Below are 27,478 nucleotides of genomic sequence, written 5' to 3' on the forward strand. Positions count from 1 at the left end.
TAAGATAAAGTATTACAATTCATTAAGATTAAAGCAAGGCTAGCTACAATAGTGTGTATTTTAGACAAATGTACAAAATAAAAGAATAAAATAATGAATTCAAGAATAACACTATACAGGGGGATGGCCTGGTGGAATAGTGGTTAAGTTCACGCACTCAGCTTTGGCAGCCTGGGGTTCAAGGGTTCAGATCCCAGATGCAGACCTACGCACCACTCATCAAGCCATGCTGTGGTGTCATCCCATATACAAAATAGAGGAAGGTTGGCACAGGTGTTAGCTCAGGGCCACTCTTTCTCACTAAAAAAAAAAGGAATAATACTATGCATACATATTCATACACACATTTTATATATATCTATGTTTATAAGTATATGAATCTATATATACTTATATATAATTAAAGGAAGCATCATAAGAAACGTAAATAAGCAGTGTTGAAACCATTTATCAGCATTCGAAAAAATGTAGGCCAATGCAACAAACAATACTTTATAAATAATCATTTTAAATGTTCAATTAAAAAACTAGCCAAACATTTGCAAAACTACCAAATTTAATATTTATAGAACCCTGGAGGGCTAAAAACTTTTAAAATTATAAATAAAGCCACAAAGGAAAATATTAAGAAATTTGGCCATTTAAAACTGCTGAAGAGTTAACAATGTAAAAATAAAAAGAACACACCCAAAGGAGAATATTTGCAGCAAACCTTAATGCTATGTAAAGAATTCTTATAAAGGGAATAAAATAATAAAGAAATATGGACAAAGGACATTACATGTAATTCAGACTAAAGGAAATAGTTTTCAGAAATTAGAAATCTAACAGGGAAAATAATCTGGGTATTTTCTAGTCAAACAAATGCAAATTAAAATAGCAATGAAGTATTTTGACATTAAATCAGGCAAAAATTTTTAATTTAATTTAACTCAATGCTAGTATTATTGATAGTATTGATGCCTGCTTAAAGTGATAAAAATCATTTGGAGAAAAAACTAGAAATATCTTTCAAAACCATAAAAATATTTATTTTTTTGATCCAAAGTCAAATTTCTTGAAATTTTAGGCACATAGATGTTCTCTGATTCTAAAATAAGACATAATCTTTAGAAAAAAACTTTAAAAAGCAAAGAATAAGAAAAAAATGCATTAGTAATCATCTATAAGCCCACATACAGAACAAACCACAATAAAATTTTGGTAAAATTTCCTTGATATTTTCATACATATATGAAATTTTATACTGATGAGCTCATAATATATAAATGTATGTATAATACAGTCTTTGCTTTACTTTTTAAATTTTAAGTCATCAAAAAGTGTTGGCAAGAATCATTTTAATGTTATACAATCCTCTTTGGTATTTCCATGCCATGATTCATCTCTTCTTTTTTTTATTATCAGACATTGAGGCAATCTTCAGATTTCTACCATTAAAATAATAATGCTCTCTATATTAGCAAAATTTCAGAAACAATCTAAACATTTAATAGTATGAATGGCTAAAATAGGATAGATCTACCTATAAAAATTAATCGAAACTCTGAAGTACGATGGAAATACGCTTATGATCCAACATCTATCCATCAAATTGCAATTCAGAGTTTAGCTCTTCTCAGAAACGTTGCCTGGTACATTACATCACACCAGTATTAAATGTTCATCTTACTCCCATTTAATAGGTAGCAATTCCAGGCTTGTCCATACTCTGCCCCTACAGTTCTACAACCTTCTTTTTCAGGTACCCTGTGGGCACCCAGGATATGCTAATCATATGATTGACTGACAATGAAAAGACTAAATGCAATTAACAACGCTTTGTTCGTGTTCTTCATCTCTTTTTCTTCCAGTTAGTTGTCTTTCCTCCTCTTATTAGCGTGTAAGCATACTTTAATCTTGGACCTTTGAGTTAGGAACAAATGATTTTCAAAAAGTTTGGAGAATATGCCACCTTAATTCTACGATGAGGTTACACTTAGAGAGCAACAGCTCCGGGGGAGGCAGTCGGTACCATAGCTCTATCTGCTTCCTCTCAGCCTCGGCATACAGAAGATCAGAGTCAAGCCTAAGAACCAGACATACTGTGCCTAATATGACTCTTGAAAACAAAGAATTTACTAAATACAGCTTATAGACTATGAAAATTGGGTTTGATTTCAAGAATAATAATCTGAGAATCATTTTTGTGTCTGGCAGTTGGAAAGTTCTAAGTAATGACATACAAGCTGAAGTTAGATGGGAAGTCTAAATTCATTTTTCATCTCATTCATTTCATTCATGAATGAAATATGACGAAGACTGGGGAGTGCTCATTCTCTCTCTTTTCATCTCTTTCTTCCGAGTCCAGCAGAACGGCTATCTGGTGCCCGATACAGCTACACTTTTGCTGCCCAGATCATCCTGCACATCCTGGCTTATTTGGACCGTGCAAGCAGTCCGTCAAAGCATCTATACTTTGCTTGTAACTGTCAACAGAAAGGGCTCCTAGTGGTCACACACGAGGGCACAAGTCACCCAAGTCAAAGGACAAGGAAGAGATGGACCATTTGTTATTCCTGTCAGTGCTCAGGAAAAGATTTTTGCCTTTCCTTTTCTAAAATTATGTGTGGCACTGTCCGGCAGACTTGAAAGAAAGCAGAAAGCTTAAAACTGAAAAACTGAGGAAAACATCATAAATATCACTTTTTCTGTTGAAGAGTTTTCACTACTTAGAAGGGATTTTGCTCTTTACGTGACTGTGTTATGTAAGCCTTGTGTGTCAGTTTATGCATGCATATGATTGTTCTTTCCGGGAAACAGTATCTTCGCTTAAGGGTGAGAAAAGAAAACACGATTTTTCTTCCTACAAATAAGGCAATAAGAACTGGAATGAAAGAGGACATTTTCGTTTTGTTTTCTTAATTCATGAACACACATATACACACACACAGGCATACGTGACGGATGCAGAACTTTAAAAGGTTTGAAAAAGCACGGCATTCTCAGTAGTCCACAACACAAATTAAATGCCTGGCTTTACTCTCTCGAATTATTTTCATGGAATTAATATTTCCCCCACTGCTCTTACATCATAATTTTGGTCACTAGATATTCCACTGGACCGTAAATTTCTTAAATATAGAGACAGTATTTCATACACCATTGTAGCTACAGCACAGTTCAAAAATGTGAATCCCATGCCAACTATGAAAAGAAAATTCTACTTAATTTTAAATTTTGTTTATAGATTATTTCTCTCACATATAAAACCAAATTATTAAAGTTTAATGTTTATAAATTCAAGTTTATATAATCATAATATTCTGACTTACATCTCTACTTTTAAAGACGTTCTTCCCAGATTTGAGTCTACTTTGATTCTTAAGAGAATCCTCCAAATAAAGTAATTTTTAATTTTAAATATCATTCAGTAGTGTGACATGCTAAAAATGGAAATTTTCAAATAACAAACCAATATATACCTAGAGCTGTCAAAAATCCTATAAATTAATAATAGTAGGTAATGTTTACTGAGTCCTTTCACAGTGCCAGGCTCTTTGTTATTTCACAGAATATTTAAAAACCATCTCTTGAGGTATCTCCCCCTGTTATTATAAGACTCACTTTATAGAAAAGGAAAACCAGATCTGAAGAGGTTAATAACTGGTCTAGGGTCATAACACCATATTAACCGGAGCTATAACTCTAACCCTCTTGTCATTGATTCCAGTGCTTCCACTCTTGTGGACTTTGCTGTACTGTTTGCTTAATAATAATTTTGTACCTCTCTGACATTCTGTTTCCACCGTTTTAGATGCCAGCAAAATGCATTTGCTTAGATCTTGGTCTTCATGGCAGCCTAGGAGAAGAAAACAAAGCAATTTTTGACTTAAATCTGAATGACCAATGTTGGGATCAAAGATCTACGGCCCTTTTAAATTAGATTTTAATCAAAGCAAATATGTATTTATTTGGTTAATACTTATTGAGCCCCTGCTATTTGTGACTCATGTCTACACATAAGTAAATTTCTTTTTTTTCTTTCTTTTTTTTTTTTGGTGACAATGGTTGTCCCTGAGCTAACATCCATGCCAATCTGCCTCTATTTTTCATGTGGGATGCTGCCACAGCATAACTTGATGAGTGATGTGTAGGTCCTCACCCAGGATCCAAACCCATGAACCCCAGGCACCAGAAGCCGAGCACGTGAACTTAACCACTACACCACCAGGCCAGCCCCAGCATAATTTTTTAGTGAAGCACATTACTTGTATTACCTCAACAGAGTGTATACCTGTAATGGGATTTGGCTTGATGGGTGTGGGCAATTTTCACATAATCTGCAATTTAGGAGTAAATGAAGCAAGCAATTTTTAGCGAATGTCTTTTTGAATAAAAGTGAATGCAACCGAAATAATAAAAGCAATCATTGATGAGAATATAGAAAGTTAGTCACTAAATTCTATCTAGAGAGTAAGAAACAATAAATTCTCCCGTAGTACCATGGGTTTATATTTCATCTCACACAATGGTACGTAAATGCAGCAATCACAACTACAGAATACAGTCTTAGAAAGGAGCACACCCTCAGTAACTCCTGTTAATGTCACAGAAACGTGTAACTCAAAACGTGTAATTTATCACATGGAATACTTGGATTTGACTAAATTTGCGCATCCTTACAAACCCATCAGTAAATGTATGCCACCGAGAGTTGTGGGACTCTAGACACCACATCACCAGAAAAGAACCTCAAAGATTAAATGCACCACATCCAACATCCTGACATCGGCACCCTGGGCTGTACATCTAACTCCGATCCATTTACCCTTCTTCAGAACAAAATTGTCAGAAGAAGTCAGCAGACTGTGGCCAAGGGTGCTTCCTTCATGTTTCTTAACTAAGAGAGGAGAATGAAGGACTGCTTCTCCTCCATTGATACAGACTGTATTTTTACTCCCTTGCATTCAAAGAAAAAAGGCTTTTTTAGTAAGTGACTATTAGGAAAGCAGCATGACAGAGCTCAAACAGAAGGCTGAATCCCATCCCTGATACTTGTCTGCTCTATAAACTTGGGGAAGTCACTTTGCCTCTCTGTGCTTCAATTTTCTCCATCCATAAAGTGTGGAGAGTAACAGGACCTACCTCAGTGGGGAGCTGCGTGGATGAATGTGACAATGTGAGTAAAGCCCTGATCACCAAGCCTGGCACCCAGAGGGCACCCAGAGGGCACCCAGTTAACACTTACTCTGCTGCCCAGTGGTCAGCAATGATGAAAGTCATGGCTAAAAGCCTCAATCTACCTGTTTCCCGTAAGAATTAATCCATCTTTCTGTTCTGACTACACCCCGCCCCCAACAACCTCCTAGTAAATGAACTCTTTTATTTCATGTTGAACATTCCAATTGAGCCCGTTCTGAGTGACTCTCCAAGGGAGGGGGGATAATGACCGGACACAGAATGGTGTCCTGATGCACCTCACAGACATCACGCTGAGGAAATAAGGCAGTCACAGAAGGACAAATGTCACATGATTTCACTTATATGAGATAGCTACATGGTCAAACTCATAGAAACAGAGAGTAAAATCGTTGCCAGGGGCTGTAGGGAGGGGGAGATGGGGAGTTGCTGTCCAGTGGGTACAAGGTTTCAGTTACGCAGGAGATCCATTGTACAATATTGTGCCTATACTTAACAGTACTGTGCTGTACACTTAAAAATTTCAGCAGGTAGATCTCACGGATTGTGTTTTTACTACAATAAAAAGAAAAGTATCTTGAGCTGTGATGAAGAGGTTGGGCCAATAGTGGAAATAAGTGTGTCCTATACATTTCATTTGTTTTTACAAAATCTCTAAGAAAAGAGACTCAAAAGATACTTTCAATACTTACATTAGAGTTGAAACTTATCTAACACTTTGAACCAGATTCTTCCAATCTGTCAGCTGCTGTCTGTTAAAGAAATTTTATGCCCCGAAGCAGTTGGGGCACACAATAATTCATAAGTGTGACTTCCAGAAACACCCACTTTACACAATACCAGCATTAAGCATCCAAACTTCTAAGCTGTAAAATACAAGAACAATCGAACCAACAGACTGAGGATTTTAAAAAGGATGTGATTCCAGCAATTCAAAGCTATGTTTTATTTAATTGTAAACCATTCTTATCTTTTCCCAAATATTTACTTCTCAGATTGAGTAGGAGCATATAAACTGGTATTGTGGGATCTGGAAAAACAATGTGTGGTTCTCCTACATATGAATGGTGACACTATGGGCTATTACAGAAATTAAAAAGAGATGGCAAGGAATGATGGTCGCAGGAATTGGAAATGCAAAGCTGAATGATTGCAAGTTTGTGTCATGCATTCTGTCATTTCTGATCATACGCAGGTAAGACTTCTCATAGGAAAAAATGTCTATAAGCGTATCTGCTCACAATTACAGGCCTGAACTTAGAGAATATTTTCACTGGCCTTATAAAATAAGGAAGAAACAACCACATCTTTCAAATGAAGACCATGTGGATTAAATACAAAATGCAAAGGAGTCAAGGATTGACAGGTTTTAAGATGATCAATTTAGGCCCAGTCTTTTAAGGTTATTTCCTTATTCTTGAATAAGAACATAAACGTGAAAAACAAAAACCTTGAAGACTTTGAACCTCTTAATTAATATGCAGATTTACCATGAAAATTTTCAAAATTCTTCATATTAGTGGACTTTCTAGTTTTTCAATATGATGAAATGCATTTCTTAATATGACATGATTTTTTCACTGGATATTAATTTTTAAGGTATTTAGAAAATCGAAATGTATAAATAAAAATATTTTTCACCTAAAAATATGAAAGAGAATCCTTGCAAATATAATAGCATCCTTCATGCATATGTTTTAAAATAGATATGTACATTTTGGTACCTATCAAATGCTTAATAAAAGATGACTCCTCAAGGCAATTTGCAAACCATGGTTTCATCTAGATATATGTCAGTGTAAATCAGGAACCTCCAGTTCACCGTTTTTCTAAACAAGTATGCCATAATCTTTGCTAGCTCTGTTTCCGTGAGGCCATCATAAATCTACTCCACTGCGCTGTCCCCACAGAATGCAGTCACAGATTCAAATACTTGGAAGTATAGTGAACTCTACATACAGCAAGTCTATATCAGAATCAGTAATCTCCTTCACCTGCGGGGCACATTTCATTTTAACAAAATCTTGATAGAAATGCACCCATCATGCTTAAAAGCTACCCCGTTATTATCACACTTTATTGAAAACCACCTTTTCTGTTAGCCTAGAAACATGAAATAGGAATGGACACTCCTTTTAATGTATACCCATATGTGGTGTGCATACGATGTCTACTAAATTAACCAAGGTGGACTTTGGTGAATTGAATGCAAATGCAGACTCCAATGGCATAAAACATTTTTCTCAATTTGCCACTGCTGATATTTAATTTGCTTTAATCTAAACCTGCTAATATTATCCAAGTGGAAAGAGCAACTAAGATTCATTATTTCAGATTTATTTCTAATACAGAAGGTGTTTGCTAAAAAAAAGAGTAAAACAGAATGTATAAAATTATTTAATTTTCAATCTTCAAACTTAAAATGGTATATTAAAATCAGAAAAAAAAATTTAAACCTTTCCCTTTTCTAGAATTATACTTTATAGTTTTGTATTTATTGAATGCATTCATAGCCTCCCTTAGGATGTGAAATGTATGGAAATATATGTGCATTACTAAAGAAAGAACTAAATTTATTCTTTCCCCACATCATGCTCTTCTTTGCAGTAGAGGTTTTTAATTCAATACAGAGCTAGAATGAGATGGAGCCAATTTCCTGGTCTATATGTGTGACAAATGCTGAAAGTGGCACAAGATTAACAAATTAGTTGAAGTATAGATCTTAAAAGATTTTTTTCTGTGTCTCCAGATCAAAATTCATACTTTATTTGAAATGAAGCCTTCTTTAGAATTCAATAATGACTAGAAATCTTTTATTTCTTTGTATTTAAGATGAAAAGATGGGATGAATGACGACATGCTACAATTTTTTAAAAGCAAATTTTTTACTTGTAGGAAAGCATACAAAGAGTATCTATTTTGACTATGAAATTATTTTGATTATAATCTAATGTCTTGGGTTAATAACTCCAATGTATGATTTGGAACAGATAAAAAATTCTTTTCAAAATAAATAGTTATTTCCAAAATAAAAGCATAAAGTGAAAAGCAGGGTTAAAGTTTATTTACTTCTGTATTTTTTATAGGTAAAAATAATGTTCAAAATGTTAGGTTCTAGATAAATATACTTGCTTTTCTAATAAAAAATTTGGTTTCTTAGCTTGGTTTTAAGTAAAAATTATCAGGATTGGCTGTTTTACCTAATCTGAGAATCATGTGCTTGATACAATCCAGATATCTAACACCAAACTATAAAAACATCTGTGACAATAAAAGCATGTAACAGTTGTGGAATTGTTTAATTTGGGAGAAAATAGCTACGTTTGATAATCACATGTGCATAAATGGATTTCTCCTCTTTGTCAAGAAACTTTTATATTTTGCAAATCTTTTTTTTTTTTTTTAAGGAATCAACTTATGCTGTGAAAGAGGTTTTTAAAAGGTAGTCTGAAATACACGTTTTGGATTTGGCTCCCTCGTTCAGGTTTAGAGCCTTGGTGTAGTCCACCTGTTTTGCTTGGGCTTAAATTGTATAAAAATACAGCATTTTAAAGCAAGCAAAATCTACTTGTTGGACCCAAACATGATAACGCGCTTAAAATTCAAGAAGAGTTCTCTGCAGGTTGTACGTTTCAGTCACCCCGTCTCCTTCACATTTCTGTTCATGTTGACAGACTATGTCATAATACATCAACAGAAAGATCAGCACAGAAGAACAAAATTTCATCACCTGACAGCAAGAGGAAAACTGATTTTCAGTATTAAATTAGTCAAAATATACCGTTACCTCACTTCCAATAAGTCTACTACATTTAGGAAAGAAGGTGTCTGCTATAATCACAAGAACATGCAAAAGACAATTAAGTTTGTTTAGATCGTTGATATCACCCTTTGACAGCCTATTTCCACTTTATCTTTCATGTGTTTTTTTTTTATATCTTGGAAGCAACTTAGAGAATTGAAAATAACTAATTTCTTAATGAGACGCGTGGTATTACATATGTAAAAATGTTTATCTACCAAAGGTTTTGAGGACAGTCTTTCCTATACTAACCCTCAGCAGAATCCTACTGATAATTGAAATGGAACTGGGTCTTTAGGCTTCTGATAAAAGTTAGGTACCCATTTCATATAACATCTTTCTCTCTTTGGATTTCAGTAGAAATTTAGCAATACCTGTAATAAACAATGTCTTTTGCAGCCTAGGGCATCATCTGCCACTTAGGTTTTAATTTTGCCCCTGTTTGAACACCCTACAACATATGCACTTCTCTTTTGTCTATTATCCTAGAGTTGTGCTATTCCCAAATATTGACATCATCTACTTTTATCAGCATTAACTGCTCTGAAGCTGCCCAGGCTCATGCTCAGCTCTATTTCTTCCTATTGATTATCTTCCTCACTCCAGCAGGTAGCTAGCCAGCAAGGCTGTCCTGAGAAATAGCTTCCAATGACTTTATACGCACAATTTACACGGAATTGTTTAAAGAAGATATTAGCCTCAATACAAATCAGTGAACCTCATTCAGTCAATACTGCACAATTCCGCTGTTGGCACCCTGTCACATGTTAGCCTTCACAGCCAGCTGCCGTACCCAATCTGCACATTAGCCATAGTATTTAGTTTCATATTAAAATGAAGCCGGGGTGCTTTCGCTTTTGCTTTTCTTTTTGAAATCTTTTCCGTATACTTTTTACATCACCTCACTGAGCCATGTGATAGTAATATATTTTGAAATATAAAAACCTGAGATTAAATGTTTGATTTTTGACAGTGTTCTTAAATATAATAAATTCAAAAGGAAATACTGGTACGTTAAAATGGAGTGTTTTTCATTAAGTCCAATCAAATGGTAGACAACAAAGGATCTTTTATTTGAGAATATGAAGTGAAAATGAAAACCAGAAAACCTTTACTAAGAAAAAGTCCAGCGAAATTATGTTGGAAGCAGGTCTCCAGATTGGGCTTGGGTGTTTCTTTTGCTAAAAGTGAATTAAACTAAGATATGTTATGAAGAAGTATTTTACAAAGAAGCAAAACTGAATGCTGTTTGGAGATGAAAATAAGGTCTAAGGACAGTTGACTTTGAAAGTAATTCTAAAGAAAGATCACATATGAAAAAAATTGCCTCAGCATCTGATCTTTTCTTATAATCATAACAGGGAAATGTCTGGGGGAAAGTAATGCTAGTCCCTCTTTCTCCTTCATGGCAATGCTGTAAAATTCTAGGCGTGTTTACATTTCAGAATTACTCCTCCTTTAACTACTGGTTTATGATAGCTAATGAGATGATATCTAAATGTTGAAAACAGGAAAAGTCAAATGAAAATCTAAATGTGAAATATAATAGAATGAAATAACTAAACAACACAATACTACTTGAATGTTTGTGCAAACATTGCAAAATGAACTGCAATACATTAAAATTCTTCAGTGGTTGTGTAATACATAAGTGAAGGTTTACATATAAAAGCTCTAGCTATCAAAAAAGGGATCTTTATATCATATTATCCCCAATTTTTTACTTGAAGATATTCACTAACATCTTGGCGTGCGCCCTGAAAGTTGTCGTTAAGTCTATTTGCATATTTCTTTGTAAACTGAAATTCAAGGTAAGAATAAAGCATACTGATCAAAATAGTCTATTTGTTAGAAAATGCATCCTCCAGCTTTAGTGGCTGAGTTGCAGAAAGCTTTGTGGAATATGAATGGCAGAGAAAATAATTTCAGTTTTGGAGATTTTTAAGGACTGTATATCTTTTTTGGAAGTAAAAAGTAGGAGTTGAACAAAATGACAATTTTTAATGAGTGATAGTAAATAATAGCATTTTAAAAATTAATATAGGAAAGCAATTAAAATACAATTACATAAGTTATTGTAAAGATTTCTATCTTTTCTCTTTTTTTCCTATAAAATGTTAAAGGTGATGTTTGTATGACCTTTGCTTTCATTTCTTTTCTCTTTAAATAGCACTCCTTGGAAGCTGGAGATCTGGAGCCCAGGTAGAACAGACATGACAAAGATGGCCAGTCTATCCTGACCGTGCATCTTCTCACACATTTACTGCAAACTGACACTCATATATAACAGCTTTTTTTTTTCTATCACAAAGATGCAACAAAGAACAATTCCAGGAGCAAGGGAAAACCATACTTCAGGAAAGAGAAATGCCATAAGTGCATATTCAGGCTGCATAAATGCAGGTATAGCAAAGGTAATTGTAATATTTGTGTGTGACAGCATTTTACCACTTAAAGAAGTCAGTGATCTAAATATGATAGTATTTAGCTGTAATTGTGTACATGTATGCATGTATCATATATTACATGTAATGCGCAAATATAAATTCCAGCCCAAACTGAATGCACAAACATTATTGTTGTTTTCAGTTTAAAATATTCTTTGATGAATATGTATTTATATATTACAGGTATCTCTACCAGTTAGTCAACTTATCATATGATATTCTTATACTAAATAAAATTATATGCTTTATATATTCACTTAAATGTAAGAACATTCTCAATGAAGCAAATGTAAGCACAAACAATGCACACAAATTAATTAGGCTTTTAAAATGATCAGCAACAAAATAGTCTGATAAACATTTCAGGTAAATAAAGATGCTGATATTGTTTCCCAAAAATCTTTCTAAATTAACCATAATGCTTTAAATGTAAGTGAATGCTGTTTTCAAATTATGTCAAAACATAAAATTCTCAGTGACATTCCATGGCAACTTTCAGAAGAAACGAATTTTTTTTAAAGTAGTTTTGATTAAACTTCTAAAATACAAAGGAAAATTATTTTTGTTTACTCAGGTTATTTGTACTAATCTATGGAAGAAAACATGATTCTAGATCTATAATTTTTATAAACCTTATGAATGTTCATATTTGTGATGCATATTAAAGATTAATATTTAAGATCTATAGTAACAGCCTGCGCAGATTACCAAAATGATGCTAAAAATCATGCATACCATTTCACTGAATTAGTTTTAGTAGCAAAAAGTGCTACACTGAGTCTAGATGTTTCAAATAAATCTTTCCATAACTATTGTGACTAGTATAACCTAGTCAAAAAGAATATTTTATACAAAAAATTAACTTTAAAAGTAATAATATTGAATTCTATGAGGCATTATCTTTTTTTAAAGCATGAACTTATCCAAACTGAGCACTCATACACACACACACACTTTGTCAGGAGAAATTGTTTTTATAGTTAAAGTAACTGAAAACGAACCTATTAAGGTGATTATTACCTTACCATCTTTGCAATAATGTAGCTTTTAAAAATATGTAAACATTTCATTTAATTCTAATTTTACATATTTAACAATTTATCAGTAAGTATTGTCATTATTAAGTTTTATAAAGCGGAAAGATTTTAAAGTACCAACTAACATATACATCTATCTAAATTCTAAGACAATTTTATTTAACTAAAAATATAAAATCACATTACTAGCTAATTGGGACGTTTCATAATTTCTTTATTGTAAATCCATATATTTATAAAAAATGTATAAACAAAGTATGATATTTAAGGAAATTAATATTAGCCTTATAATACATAGAGTACATTTATGCATTTATTACCATCCATGGCAAATATAGATATACTATTATATATATCTTGTCTATCTATGTATTTTGTGCAAAGAACAAAAGCATTCTCATAATCTGGAATAGAACAATAAAGGGGTGTGTGTGTGTGTGTGAGTGTGGAGAGAGAGAGGAAAAGAATTGGTAGCTTTACATAGAGGTATTAAAGGTAGAATATTAACATATTTAGAAATGAACATGAAGGTATTATGTTAAAGAAATATCACTGACAGTTTTTCTCATCTTTCCTTCTTCATGTATGCGTCTGTGTTCAGCTCCTAACAAGAAAATGAACATTTGGATGAAAGGAAAAGAGAACTGCATAGAAATTTAAAATAGGGTACTTTGGTTAAAATTACTAAATGAAAGTTTAAATCCAATTGGGTTTTCTCTTCCGAAATACGAAACAAAGAGCCTATAAAACAGGCAAGAGAGTCACAACATCTTTTGAAAATTCTCTATGAAAAATTTTTACCCTGTAAATACTTGTATCATTAGTATCCTATAGTATTATAAAATGTTTTGAAGGTATGTATGAAAATATGAAGTAAACCTGAAGGTTTCATCCTTGTGGCAAAAACATCAAGACTCTAGGTAAAGACAAAGTTCCTCAGCATTTGATTCAGACATAACTATTTCAGACTTCCTAGTTTAGTGACTTTTAAGTACATCTACTTGTTGATTTTTCAAATTTGTCATTTTTTCAATAGTCTAGGGCTGAAAAGGAAGTAATATAGGGTCGCATATCAAGAACTTACATGGCTACCTAATAGTTAATATCTTGACCACCTTTAAGATTACGCATTTAAGTGGTTATAACCTCACTAATTCCAGCGCTACAGCATTCAGGTGATGCTAGTGAATGTCTTCCACAGAGAACAGCCTCATAGCGAGGATCATTTACTAATCCCTGACTACCTAGACGCCTGAAGTCTTTAGTCTAAAAACATATTTTTATATAAAAAGATCCTATTTAACTATAAAGGTAACAATGTTGTTGTTTGTCATGAAGTTGAGCAAAAGCAGTAGACCAAAAGTTATCTGTAACTCTCAGGTGGACATATTCATTCCCTAATTCCTAGATAATTAACAAGGATCAAACTGTGCCCTGCATTACCTCCCTTCAAGATGGTAAACTAGTGATACAATAGAATGGAAGCAAGTTCTGTGGGGAGGGAAGAGAGTGATGGAGAGAGGAATACCTATTTCTTGGCTCCACAAAGGGTTGAGGGCCTAATTATTTTTAAGTATAATCCAACCAACCTCTTCTCATGCTTAGCTGCACTGAGTGACACTATTTGTGATGCCCAGTGTGCTGAAACTGAGCAGGTTGCTGTCAGTTTAAAAATGACTATAATAAAAGTGACCATGAAGATGGATCTTGTGATTTTGCGTTTCTAATCAGTCATCTGTGAAGAACACTTTTGCTTTGATTCAGCAGACTGGTGACAGCCATGATTGATAGTGCACGAGGATGAAAAAAGGTTATTAACTGTCTTCCTATTAAGCTCAATGTATTACCCCTCTAGGTGCATCTCATACTTGAAGTTAAAGTACTTACTCAGGTAAGGTCAAGAAGGAACTCTATGGAGATGGCATCCATTCTGCTGAAAACAAGCAAGGCATCTTTGTACCTATTTCTTTTAATTTAGCCCTTTAAACTACCTTTAATTCCACTGTCTTATTCATTAGCTAAAAAAGAGAAATGTCCTCCTTCCAACAGCATCCATACTGAAAACACTAAAGGTATATAGAAAATAGTTTTAAATGTAAAGATTTGGATGCAGAGCTACGTAGCAACATGTGTATGGCAAAGTACATAAATCTATATTTAAAAGATGCTCATATATTGTATAATCTGAGGGTATTTTTAGGGGTAGACACGAAAGCTGAATTATGATTAAGAATAAATATTTGTATAGTACATGCAAAGTTTGTTTTAATTTTCAATAATCCATACATGGCAAGCTTATGATAAAGAAAAAAATAACAATTTCTAAGAAACTCAAAGGATCTGATAGACTATCTAGAAGTTTTTTTCATTTAAATGTAATGTACTAATTCACTAACTTCATCTCCTTTTAATTTTTTAAAATTAGAAGTAGTATTTATGGATGAACATTTGAATGACAGTATCTGTTCAAATCTTTGACGAGCAGACATACGCACACCCATTCACAGATGGTATCATAGATGCTAAGGCATTTGATGTTTTTTAGTAACTGAGGATATACCATTCATTAAATGAAACGATAAAATTTTAAATGTTTTCATGTTTCCTCTGTTCCTCTGGTCTTACAGAAGCCAAATGTACTAAAAGAGTTTTGTACACTTCATTTAATTTTTCTCTAAAAACAGTTTAAATTTACAAGTTTGGTTCTGGGAGATAGATTAAATATATCCATTTTAATCTAAAATTAGAGTATTATGTTTCTTCTTACATTTCCCACTGTAAAAACACAGTGCATGTCAAATGCAATGTCAATTAGCCAAAAATATTTAAAGATATCAATAACTTGGCATTGAGGTAACCGCTTAAACTATAACCAAATTCCAGCTCTGTGTGCTTACCCGGCTGTTCATTGAACAACTCTGCAGAGTGGCACAGAATAAGAAAATGTTACCAGAATGTTATTAGAGTTTCAGTGTGGGGAAAATCATATTATGTTCAAAAGTTTTCTCTAGTATATGACCTGTTTCTCCAGTGTCAGTTGTTATACCCGTTTTTGGTCTGTAATAAATTATATTTTGAAAATGTACTGTTTTAATATTAGGATCCATCAACAATGAAATATAGAGAAAGTAAGGAAATGAAGTTCAAGTTTTCATTGAATTTCTCTTTAGAGCCACAAAAATTGGCTCTCTATACTACAGGGCTTAATATTGCAATTGCTGTTTTAAGAAAGCTTTCCAGTTCTCTAGTACTTTATGCATGCCAAGTATAATCTAAATACTTACACACTGAGAGCCTCTTTATAAAAAATGTTAGATCAATATGAAAATTGTTTATTTAGTGAATTGTGTTTATGTGGAGTGGATTTAAGAGTAGATTTTAGAATTCATACAAGATTTCCTCAATATGACACATTAACTTCATTATTAAACGGATCTCTCTTTCTGTCCTACTCAACTTCAACAGACAAACTTGGGTTCTGAAATTTAGAAATCAATGATGAGATAAGTAATAGCGAGGGGTATACGGTTAATAATAGCCTTCTACCTTCTTGTATAAATATTTGTCAAGGGTTTCACAAGGAAATTATAAGCTGAAAAGGAAATAACAGTTGTGTGTTTCTTAAAAACATTGTTTTTAACGTCAAAAAGGAAAATGTAGTTTCAATCTCTCTCATGGTAATTGACAAGATGCTCTGAAATATGAGTAAAAGTCCTCTCTTCTTCCATCTGCCTACTCAAGAGTTTCTTCAGGAAAATGAGGAAGAACAGGGGCCAAGCAGGCCCAAGACCAACACACAGATTACCTTCTTATCCATTTCCCAGTCTCCCCTGATTCTTCTCTTTAGAGAGTCAAGATCTAGAACACACATTATACACAGCACACACTTGTGCAAGAACAAGGCAAAGGAAGTTTCAGGTAAAGTTGAGGTCATTTCCAAGGCAGTCAGTTACGATAGCTGAAATTAATGTTGAGCCATATTTTTTGGCAGACAATAGAAGGGAAAAGGGCAACATTTTCCTTTTTCCTTTTGGAACTCCAGAACAGCATTAATTCTGTTCAAGCAAGTGCGAGAACTGGTGAAGGAAAGCCCCACCCTTTTGTGAAAACCTCCTAAATTTGGCTCTGAGGCTACTGTGACTGGGTTTCATCGACCGCTGGCGCACAAGGCATCTCTAATTTGCAACATCTAGGGCTTTGATGACTTTTAGTTGGAAACTCTCTTCTGCGGCTCTTCCAGTCCTGTATGCATCTCTCCTCCCCTTCCTCCTCCTTCTCCACACCTACGAAGGGACACAGGGTAGGGGTATGAACTGGGTGGTGCACAGCTGTGTAGCCAGAACGTGGAGGCAGACAGCTGCTGTCCACTCCCAGCCTGGGTACCTGAGCGCAGTGGCCACTCTGCTCTTCTGCCCAGCCCACTCCTGCCTGCAGTGTTGCTGCTGTCACGCCAGCCGGTGATTTGATAGGCTTGTCGGGTTGCCATGGTGTTGACTTCTTGCCTCTGAGGAGCTGCCCAATGACTGGAGGTCTGGGATTAAAGCGGGAAGAGGCAGCGGCCACAGCGAATTTCAGCGGCAGCTGCAGCAGCTAGAAACAAGAAGCAAGAGGACGAGGTCTTTAGACTGCGCTCCCTCCCGCAGCCAGGGCGACCAGAGAGGGCAGGAGAAGAAAGGGGGGAAGCTTGAAATGGTGACCACTCGAAGCCAGAAGATACAAGTGAGGTGCTCGAGACCCGCTCAGGAAGAGCTCATAAGCAATCTGCACGCGCTGAGAGGAAAAATCTTCCAGAATTCGTTATTATTCACATGAGACATTACGAGGGCGGGTGGTGGGACTGGGGGAAAAGGGTGTTAAAAGGGCCTCCAGTGGGTGATACACTCCCCCCCACACCCCACCCTTCCTTTGGGCAACGAAGTAATTTGACAAATAAAGAGACGCTACACGGAGAACTTTGAATCATGGAAACTAACTTATTCCGAGAAGAGAAAATGCAATTAGACGGCAACCGAGCAAATGAAAATCGTTGCCTGGGCCAGCGGCCGGCGGGGCGGTCCGGGAGGGGGCGAGCCGGGGAGGGCATGTGCAATGCACACCCCAAACGGAAACTGTAAACTAGGAAATGAAAGGGAAAGAAGGCGCTTCTGTTATAAATTAGTAGGTAGGTGAAGGTTACGCAAAGAAGAAAAGGGAAAGTAAAGCTGTTAAAAGAATAGAATAAAACCCCTGGGAGTTCAACTCGAAATCATCCCCCCCACCCCCCCACGCACACTCCCCAATCCAAGGGGAGTAGGAGGAGGAGAAAAAGAGTACATTCTGGTGTGATGAGAACTCTCTGGAATGTCTGGAGGAGAGGATAGAAGTGCGAGGGTAAGAAGACCCGGGTGCTAAATAAAAGGCAGGAGAGAGAGATGGGGGAGGGGCGGGGGAGGAAAGAAATATTTGGTGATTCACCGAAAAGACTTTAGAGATGCAGAAGAGTGAGATTCCAGTAGAAGGCAAAGGAGGACAGAAGTTCAGACCTGTAGCGTGAAGGAAGGAGGAAAAGGACAAGAGTCAGTAAGAGAAAGGAGGAAAAAGGTGTGTGCTGCTGAGGGGCGGGGGGGCCTGGGAAGGCAACCACTGGCAAGTGCAAGGAGCAACTGCCAGGACAGAGGGCAAAAGGGGCAGAGAATGGGAGCGACTTAGGCGGTCGACGAGAGCCCCGCGGGGCAGCCCCCGCGAGCTGGGAGCCAGGTGCCGCGCCGCCCGCGCTCCGGCTCGGGGCGACGCAGGGACTTTTCTGGCAAAAAGAGGAGCTGCTCGTTCAGCCTGCCGGAGTCACGATTCACCGCGAGTCCCAAACACACGCCTCACTAACTACTTTACAGCCACTTTCATTGATTTTCTTTAACAAATAAACATAATGCCCGCTACAGCAACACTTCCTCTTGCTGCAGCTAGAATGCCACAAGCTCTGACTGCAGCATTTTTTGGATAGCAGTCTTCGTATCTTCCAATAAATTGTCTTCCTTCACTTAAAAGATCAAACGTGTGCTCACGTTCAGGTTTGGGGAGTCTAGTCCTCGCTCCCCTCTGTAATTTGGGAATCATCTTTTACAATAAGTAGAAGACCGGTCCAGACACAAGTTGGTAAATCTAGTAGGGCTCACTCACATTTGCATATTAATTTTTGCTAATAAGAAGTAACTCAGTTTGGAAGGAAAGCGCCGGCAAAGAAACTGACTCGTTTGCAACTGCAGGGAAATTAACACTAGTCTGACAGCCACACCTAAGCTACTCCCCTTAAGTTGTCTCTAAAAAATATTTCCTTTTAAAATAAAGTATTTATTTTAAAGTAGCCCCCCTCCAAGAGCAGTTTCTGCTCGAGGTTCTTCCATACATGTCAAAGGGTTGTTGAATTATTCATTATTGTAATTACTATCATCATTGTCATTATCCCTTTCCATGTGGAAATAATTTTATTATCGTAATTTGATATCTGAAGAATTTCCTGTTAGTCGTTTGATAATCATTTTTTCTGCTGAAAAGAAAAGTTTTGTTTATAAATGAGATAGAGAAAATGTTTTAAATGCTTTGATGTTTGCTATAGATTTCCGTTTATCTAATCGATCGGAATGCCAATAAAATCGATTAAAGGTTTAGTGTTTTACAAACAACCATTTTGTGCTTTTTGATTTTACGTTCAGGATGATTTTAATAAAGCTAATGCTTTCCTTTAACATTGTTCCTTTAAAAACCCAAACCCTTATCGTTTTTCCTTTTATTATTAGAAATTGCCACTAAAAGTTCTGCTAATAGGAAAATAAAAAAATATAAGCAATGGCTGCAATGGTTTAAATTTCATTCTCTTGTTGCTCAAGGTATTTAAATAAAGCCCTTTAAAATCTTGGTGAATTATATGCGATCATTCAGTGATTGCGGAATATTAAATTAAACTTAGATAAATCCGCATTGAAGGAGGCAGCACCCAATCCTGAATTTATTTCCCATTTTCTCTAACAGCATCACTGCGCTCCTCTCTTTGCAATGACAATGTGCCAAATCTGGGCATTTTGAAAACATTTTCCATATGCTTTAACAGGGGCTGATAGACAAAGAAGAAAAGGAGATGGTCTTTTTGCTCTGAGGTATCTTTTCTTTAACCTTTTTCTGGTAGACTTTCATTGATAATCATTTAAAAGCAAAAGTTTGAAAATCATTTAATTCTCTCTCTCTCTCTTTTTTTTTGCTATCTTGTCATTTATTCCTGAAATAGAATTTTAGTTACAATATAATGTAAAGCTATCATTTCTGTACCTTGGCAAATAATATTTGTTTCAAAATCTTTGATTCATTCAGTTTCTGCTAGCTGCCTTTTGTAATTAAAGACGGATTTAATTATACATTTTGTAACTTAGATCAGATGTTTGCTGTAGGATTTAATGGTGCTTTGTGTCTAATATTTAGGGACGTTACATATAGAAGTGGTGGCTTTTCTTCAACTATAAAGACCTGCACTTTTGTCTTAGCGATGTGGATGTTTGGATACATGTAATGTCCTGTTTTAAAATAATTCTATTTGGTGGCTGGAGTTTAGTATATTGTCTATACAGCATTTCATCGTCTCGATATAGATGTTTTAGGGTTAAAAAGATCACAACTTTATCTTCTCTTCAATGAAATCATAGTTTTTCTTTTTTTCCCCCACTTGTCTATCTTTTCCCATCTGCATTGTTGTCTCTTAGAGCTCTTCCCCAGACAGACTGTAAAATTTTCGTTGGCTACCCTTGCTGGAAATATCTCCTTGTATTTTGAGAAGGGTGTGCTTGTGATCCTGGGTTTGGGTGTTGTGGCTGTGTTTATGTGTGCTGGGGGGGGGGGGCATGGTGATAAGGAGCCCTCATTAATTTGCATAAGAGCTGTGGAAGTGCTTGTGAAGTTAGTGAAGTGCTATTGTTTGGGGAGAGTCCTGCCTGATTTTGTTTATAAACACTGGGCTGGTTGCCCGGAGGAAAAGGAGGTCACAGCGCTGTCTGAGCCGTGACCTCTGAGAGGCCAGAGGGTGTCTGACTTTTCTCTCTCCCTCTTCCCGCTTTCCCTTCTCTCCTCCCTCAATTCTTCCCTCCTCTGACCCTCTCTAACTCCTCCCCATTCCTTACCTTACCTTACCTGTGTCCAACTTCACTTAATAACCCCCCTCCCCTCAAAAAGCAGGTCAGAACCTCCAGGGAAGAAAGGTAAAACAGATTTACTCCAAAGCAAAAGCCAAAAATGGACTTCAGTCTAGAAAGAGAGAAACATACAGAGATATGGAAGTACAGAGATAGAGACCCGGGAGCAGGAGGGGGGCATTTTTATGATAAAAAAGAAGATCACAAAGGAGATAAGAGCCAGGGTGGGGGAGGGGAGGAAATCAGCAAACGACGGATTTAACTGCCCACAAACACTACACACACACAGACACACTCCAAACGCCTTTCCTGCTTGAATTTCATTTCATCTATCTCACTCTCACCATCAAAGAGAGTGTCCATTCTGGATCTTAGGTCATATTCGACCCCCCCCCCCCGCCGGGTTTGTTAGTTCTCAAGAAAACATACTTTTTTTCATAGTAATGAGATTTGGCGCTCTCCCACACTATTGCTTAAATTATTTCACTGTAAATAGAATGTGTTTGTGACACCTTCCCAAAGAAGACTTGCACTTTCCGATTCACTGTCAACTTCACTTCTCCCCCTTACACACATACCCCCCCCCCCCACCCCTTAACCTCCCCACTCACACAAAATGACAGACATTGGTATCAGGTTTAAGTGTGTTTTGGAAGGAGTTGCTGAGTTAAACAAAAATGTTAGTTAACAGACTGCCTTTGTTAAATAGCCCCCGGGGTGGAGAAGCCCCAACAAAAAGATGGAAGGAGGAGGGGGGCTGAGGATCTGAAAGTGTCTGTGGTGGTATAAAGGGTTCCTAACGCTGAAATCTTGTAATACCTCGGTTCAAACTGAGCTCATTTAAAGACCCCGGAAGCGCGGTCGAAAAACTGGGAACCTTTTCCCCTTGGGCTGGGGTTGGTCTGGAGCTGGAGGCACAGGAGGAAGAGGCAGGTGGGGTATTTATTAGGGAATGGGTGAGGGTAGGGCGAGGGAAGGAACAGATAGCTGAAGACTCATTAAACCGATTGTAAAGCCTGGCGTGTCCGCGGCATAGATTTGGGAAATAAAATACGCCGAGGAAAAGTCTAGAGGTGGAAATTACCTTTTGTCTCAATGTTAATTACTCCTTGCTTCCAACACTCAACACCTAACCACCTGGCTTCCCTTTTTTGGTTCTTCCCCAACTCGGTGCTCCGTGTCTGGGGGCGAGTGTCCTGGAGTGGGCTGGGCTCGGCCGGGGAGCCCTGGAAAGTGCAGAAGACGGTCTGGGGAAAGTTCTGAGGGCGGCCGGGAAAGCTCTGCTTGTTTCACTTTGAAATAAAAAGTAGCCAAACGTTCCTTGCGGACGGCGGCGGGTTCGCGCAGAGTTTAGGGACAGCCGATGGGGGGGTTGGGGGGGGGAGGGGGGAGACAGGGTCAAAGGTTGACGGCAAGGGGTCCGCAGAGACCCGAGAGGAGCAGCTGGGTTTCCTGGAGCGGGGGGCCGTGGCGCAGCCGGGTCGAGCCGGCGGAGCGCGCCCGCGCCCCGGAGCAGCCCGCGGGCTGGGCTCGGGCTCGCCCGCCCCGCCGCGCCCCTGCCCGCGCGCCGCGCCCCGCGCCTCCGGGCCCAGCCCGCGCGGACCTGCAGCCGCAGCTCCCCGGCCAGCCTCCCGGCGCGGGCGCGCTCCCGGGCCAGCCCTGGAGGAGACTCTGCACTCGGGGCGATCCCTTTCTGCCCCTTCCCTCAACCCATTAACCCCCGACCCTCACCCCCGCATCTCTTCTCAGGAAAGAGGCGAAAGAGGACGACGAAGCGATGATGAAAAAGAAACACACACGCTAGGAGGGGGAATACTCGCTCGCAGAAGAGATTGCAAAAGTGGGCGCCCCTCTTGCAAATCTTCTTTCCTTTTGTTTTTTTACTTAGAATTCAATAATCGCCCCCCCCCCCCCACAGATACACACACACAGACACAGACACATACACACACACAGCTGTATTTTCCAAGAAAAGAGGGAGATGTTGCGGGGGGGGGGGGGCGTAGTGGAGAAACAGCCACCAAATTTTTAAAATGGTTTTCCTGATTTGACGGTTGGTGTTTTGACATTAATGACATTAACGTTATTGATGATGTTTCAGGGAGAAAAAGGCAAAAGAAAGGAAGGAGAACTTGAAAACGAAATGATCATCATTTCCCTATTCTTCCATGCCAGAAATAGACCTCTTTCTTCACCTGAGCCTGAAACAGACTTATTGTTCTCAGGTGTTTCCTTCATCATACGCATTTACCCGTCTGAAATCGCAGGAAATGGTTTTTCCATCAGTGAGCTTGTACATGGAGCCCTCTCCCGCAAAGGGCTTGATCTTTTCTGATTTGAACCTGAAAGTTTCCTTGCCTTCATTTCCCCTCAGTCTCTTTAAAAGCTCTCACCCCCTTCCCCATACGCACACCCCCAGTAGTTTTTTAAGCCAGAATTCTTGCTCTCTGGGGTGTTTTCGGTAAACAGTAACGCTACATAAACACCTTCCTCACTTGCAAGTTTTGGAGCATTTAACTTTTACCCTCGTGGGCATGTATGTTTCTTAAGGCACATGGATAAATGCCACTGAGGTGCGATTCAGACACTGCTAGCACAGGGGTGTCACAGCTGCTGTGTAAGGTGGGGCTGTAAACAAAGTAACTCCAAAATCTAGGAAGCCATCCACTTTGAACAGATTTTTTCCCAAACAAGTTTGCATTGGAACGGAGTCTTTGCAGTGGTAGATAATTTTCTTTCTGTTAACGGTTAGTAGCCTGGTTTCTAATACACAAGTACACGCACTGACTCCAGATTCCTAAGGTGGTGATTTGCTTTTTTCTCTTAATAAAGACCATATCTAGGTTTTATTTTCCACTCCAAGCCTCTGGACTTTCATTGTAACCTTAGCCAGCTGCTGTAGGCAACCCGCTTTCCTGATCTGGGCCTGGGTCTGCTCTTTTGAGGACTATGCTTTTATCCTCCCAGGTGTTTTGTTTGGTTTTTAATCCTATTTGCATCAGTCCTGGGATTTTCCAAATGTTCCTTGATAAGGCGAGGTTTCAGGCCCACAAGGATGCGTGTCTGCAGCCTCTGTTGTCCTTAGTGCTTGTGCAATAAACCTTTCTGTTGGTATTTAGTAGATTCGGTGCTTAAGGCCTAAGACAAGGTTTTGAAGCAGATCCTGGCGGTCCAGAACTTCAAAGGCCTGTCAGCTCAAAAGCAGCTGACGCCTCACCTGTCCAGGAAGCTGGACATTGCAAGTATTTCCTGTTTTCAGCTTTTTTGATTTGTTACTCTCACCTCTCTCTAGAATTCTTATTTTTGAAATATTACATAGATGGTGTCTCCTTGTGACCTGTGATATAGCAGTGTATCGAGATGCTATCTGAGTAGCAATGGATATATATATATATATATATATTCCATATTCAGTAGGGGGTATTTAAAAGTATGTCTATTCCTAGTTTTAGTTAATTATCTTTTAATGAAAGTGTCACTCATATTCACATCTGTAATATTGGAAAGAGATAATTAGATTTTCAAATGAGAATCAGCCACCTTAAATTTTGCACCAGAAAATACCAAGTATATTTCATTCTAATGAGATCTGTAGTGGGGTTTTAAAATTCATCATAATGTGCTTCAAGAAAGATAATTCAACAGACTCGCAAGATGAAAGGTTTTTTTCCTAAATCTTCTTAAAGCTATTACATTGAACTTATGCAATTCTGATGAAATATTCAAAAATATTACATAAAGGCTAGAACCGTACCCCCACTATCCCCCTTGCAACCATCACTTACTCTCATTTGAAAGTTTACTTTGCCTAAACTAACCGCTTCCATCTTCCATGCCCTGGGTTTTCTCTCCTGCGCGGGCAAGCGAAAGATACGTGTTTAAATAGAGTGCCTGCGGATCCAGTGCAATTCCTCCCTCGGAACAGGCCAGGCAGAGCGGTCTTGCACACAGCCCAGGCACCCTTTATTTACATATATCTGCATATCTGCTCAGACCCCCGCATCTCGCCATTAAAGCGCGTTCTTGAACGTAGCAGGATACACTAGGCAGAGAAAACCTCTTCATTGCCCTAACTCATATTTCTGCTTAAAGCCTCCCTAGTAAACAAATCTCTGGTTCGATAATAATTACTTTGCCTCATTAAAAAAAAATTCCTTTTCGAGTGGTTAAAGGGCATTCACTGCTTTGGCGGTATTTATGTTTTATTTTTTCCCCCTCATCCTTGCTGAGTGTGTGTCTGTGTGTGTGTGTGTGTGTCTTATGAAGTTTGGGAGTCGCGCGCGCAGGGGCGCGTGGGGTGCGAGCCCCGGAGGTCCCCATCCCCTGCCCTCTCCGCGGTCGCCGCGTCCCGGGCTCCAGCCGCAGCGCTCCTCGCCTTGGAAGCCGCTAGGCTCCGGGCTGCTCCGAGTCCGGGGCTGCGCGTCATTTGCAGTCTGGGGAATGTTGATCACCTCACTAATTACACCTCTCTCTCCCCCCCTCTCTCTCCCTCTCCCTCGCTCTCCTCGCTCATTCCCAGAGTGCATATCGGGAATAGACACACAAAGACATGCGCACTCAACTTAATCAGCCATTTTTTTAAACAGGGCTAAAACGATAATAATTAGCAGAATAAAGACATATCGGATTTTCATTTCCTTTCCTCCTTTTCCCAACCCCTTCACAACCAAACAGCGAGACCGCGGTCGGCACATGCTTTAACTCCTCCCGGACCCCCGAGGACCGCTCCATGCCCCCCACTTTCTGCTCCAGCGTTTTTATTTTCACCCAATAAAGTTCGAGGATTATTTTTTTATTTTTTTTATTTTTTTTAATGAACCCTCTCGTTTTACTTGGATGTGATCAGCTGTAAGTAAAATAAAAGCAAAACAAAAAAGAGGCGAAGATCGAGTAGGAACTGCAGGGGAAATGGAAAGTAAGTTTTTTCTTTAACTTTTATTGAGTAGTTTGTGTTAAATTTAGGTCGAGTATCGATTATCTTTCCAGCCTGATCTTGCACAATCTTTGATATTTCGCTCCCTCTCTCTCCCTCTCCGCCTCTCTCCCTCTCTGCCCCTAGCTCGCTCTCTCTAGCTCGCTCTCGCACACATCCCCTCATCCCGACCATCTCTTCCGCTCTGCCCCCCTTTTCTATCTCTTTCCCCCTTTTTTTGGCTCGAGGATTTGCTCCGCTGAGGGAGGGAGGGAGCACTGAGGGACCTGATTTTCCACTTTCTTGGGGGGTGGGGGGCTGCGTTTTTTGCGATTTAACTTTTGGATTAAGTGGCGGATCGTCCACGTTTGGCCGAGCAGTTTTCGCTCTTTTTTTCTGTCTTTTCGGGCTCTGTCTCCACCGCGAGCCTGGGGCTTTCTCGGGGCGCGGGGAAGCTGTCAGCTCCGCGCCGGCGCGGCCACTGCCTGGGGTCCCTGCTCGCTCCGCGCCCTCGCACCGGGGTCGGGATGACCCTTCCTTCGCACCCATCCTCCGAAAGTTTGGACGTTGGTCGGTGGGGCGGGGAGCCCCTCTCTCGCTGCTCTACCCTCCCCCCCTCCACCCTCATTCTGCCTCGTTTTCCTTCCTCCTCTTACCACCCTCCTTCCCTTTCTCAAGTTCCCCGAAGGGGCTTAGCGCGCCGGGCTGGCGGAGGCCCGGGGTTCCGTGCGCCCTGGCCAGGGGGTTCCAAGACCCCGGGGCGCTAGCTGGGGCTGGGGCTTCAGGTAGACCCCGCGCGCCTGGGCGGGTGGCTGCGGGCCCGGCGAGGGCTGCTCCCGGCGGCGCGGGCGGCGCGGACCGTGGCGCCGCGGACCGTGGCGCCGCGGATGGAAGGCAGGTCCGTTAGGAGGCGGGATGGCCGGGCCGTGGGGCCAGGGACCCGGGAGGCGCGCCGCTCTCTCGGGGCGCTTTCGCTGCCGGCTGGGCGGTAGACCAGAGCGGGGATGCCCGAGGCTCGGGGTCCAGAATCTTTTCCTTTCTTTTAGGCAAGGGGCAAGCGGGGTGTGTGTGTGTGCGCGCGCGTGTTGGGGGGCTGGGGCCGGCGGTGAGAACGGATTTATTCCCCGGCCCCCCCAAAGGCGTTCCGTGTATACAAACGAACTTCACCTTCCTAGCCTCTCCCGGCATCAAGTGCGCCTTCCGGCCGGGAGCAGCTGAGGGAAGAGGGGCTGGAATGCGTCGGGTCTCGCCTTCCTTCTACTTCTATCTCCCTCCCACCTCCCCCCATCATTTCTGCTCTTTTCTATCGGAAAAAATAAAATAAAATTTCTCATGGAATTGTATAAAGTTTCTCTGCCGATGCCCAAGTTACAGAGGGTTACCCCTCCTGCCCCCCCACCCCAAGACGGTGCACTGGATTGTATTTCTTTTGTTACCTGCGATCCGGGCTGGGGGCTCCTTCGGCCGCTCGGGCTGGGGTCCGGCCCAGAGAGGAGGCTCCGGCGGGCGCCTTTGGCCGCGACTCCTCACTTCCGCGCGGTTCTGGCGAGGTCTTAGCTACCGTTCGGTGAGACACCCTCCTTGTAGGTAGCAAAGGTTCAGATCGCAAACACGGACCCCCCCACCCCGACCCCTACACACACACACACACACATACACACACACACACACACATTTTCCCTACTCCCCCCACCTCCAGCCCCCACCTTGACTTTCCCCTCCCCCCTTCCAAAAAAAGCACACACACAACAACAACAACCCCCCCAAACCAAACAAAAACCCAAAGACAAGTTCACTGGCGGAAGATGGTGGATTGACACTGACTCAGACAGAGGCAGGTTCACCAGGAAATCTGGCGGTCCCGATTTCTGACAGTTGCATTTCCTCTCCTTGAGTCCTTCCCCCCCCTTTTTTTTTATTAACTCTGTTCCATGTTTAATCAAGGA

The 27,478-nt window shown here is 39.6% G+C and overlaps 1 protein-coding gene and 1 long non-coding RNA gene across 3 annotated transcripts in view; one reads left to right on the plus strand and one right to left on the minus strand.

Annotated features, from left to right (window-relative positions):
- Positions 1-263: 263 nt before the first annotated feature.
- LOC124228293 (uncharacterized) lies at positions 264-27,147 on the minus strand. The gene is made up of 3 exons (XR_006885685.1): positions 26,969-27,147; positions 3,767-3,841; positions 264-300 (listed from the first exon to the last, which is right to left on the minus strand). It is a non-coding gene; the product is annotated as an uncharacterized LOC124228293 (long non-coding RNA).
- Positions 25,279-27,478, plus strand: part of ZFHX4 (zinc finger homeobox 4) — a 174,053-nt gene continuing 171,853 nt past the window's right edge. For both annotated transcript variants that reach the window (XM_046642708.1, XM_046642709.1), the window contains exon 1: positions 25,279-25,535. The gene's annotated coding sequence lies outside the window, so the exon portion shown is untranslated. The remainder of the gene's footprint in view (positions 25,536-27,478) is intronic.

This window comes from Equus quagga, chromosome 16 (genome assembly GCF_021613505.1).
Source record: "Equus quagga isolate Etosha38 chromosome 16, UCLA_HA_Equagga_1.0, whole genome shotgun sequence".
NCBI lineage: Eukaryota > Metazoa > Chordata > Mammalia > Perissodactyla > Equidae > Equus > Equus quagga.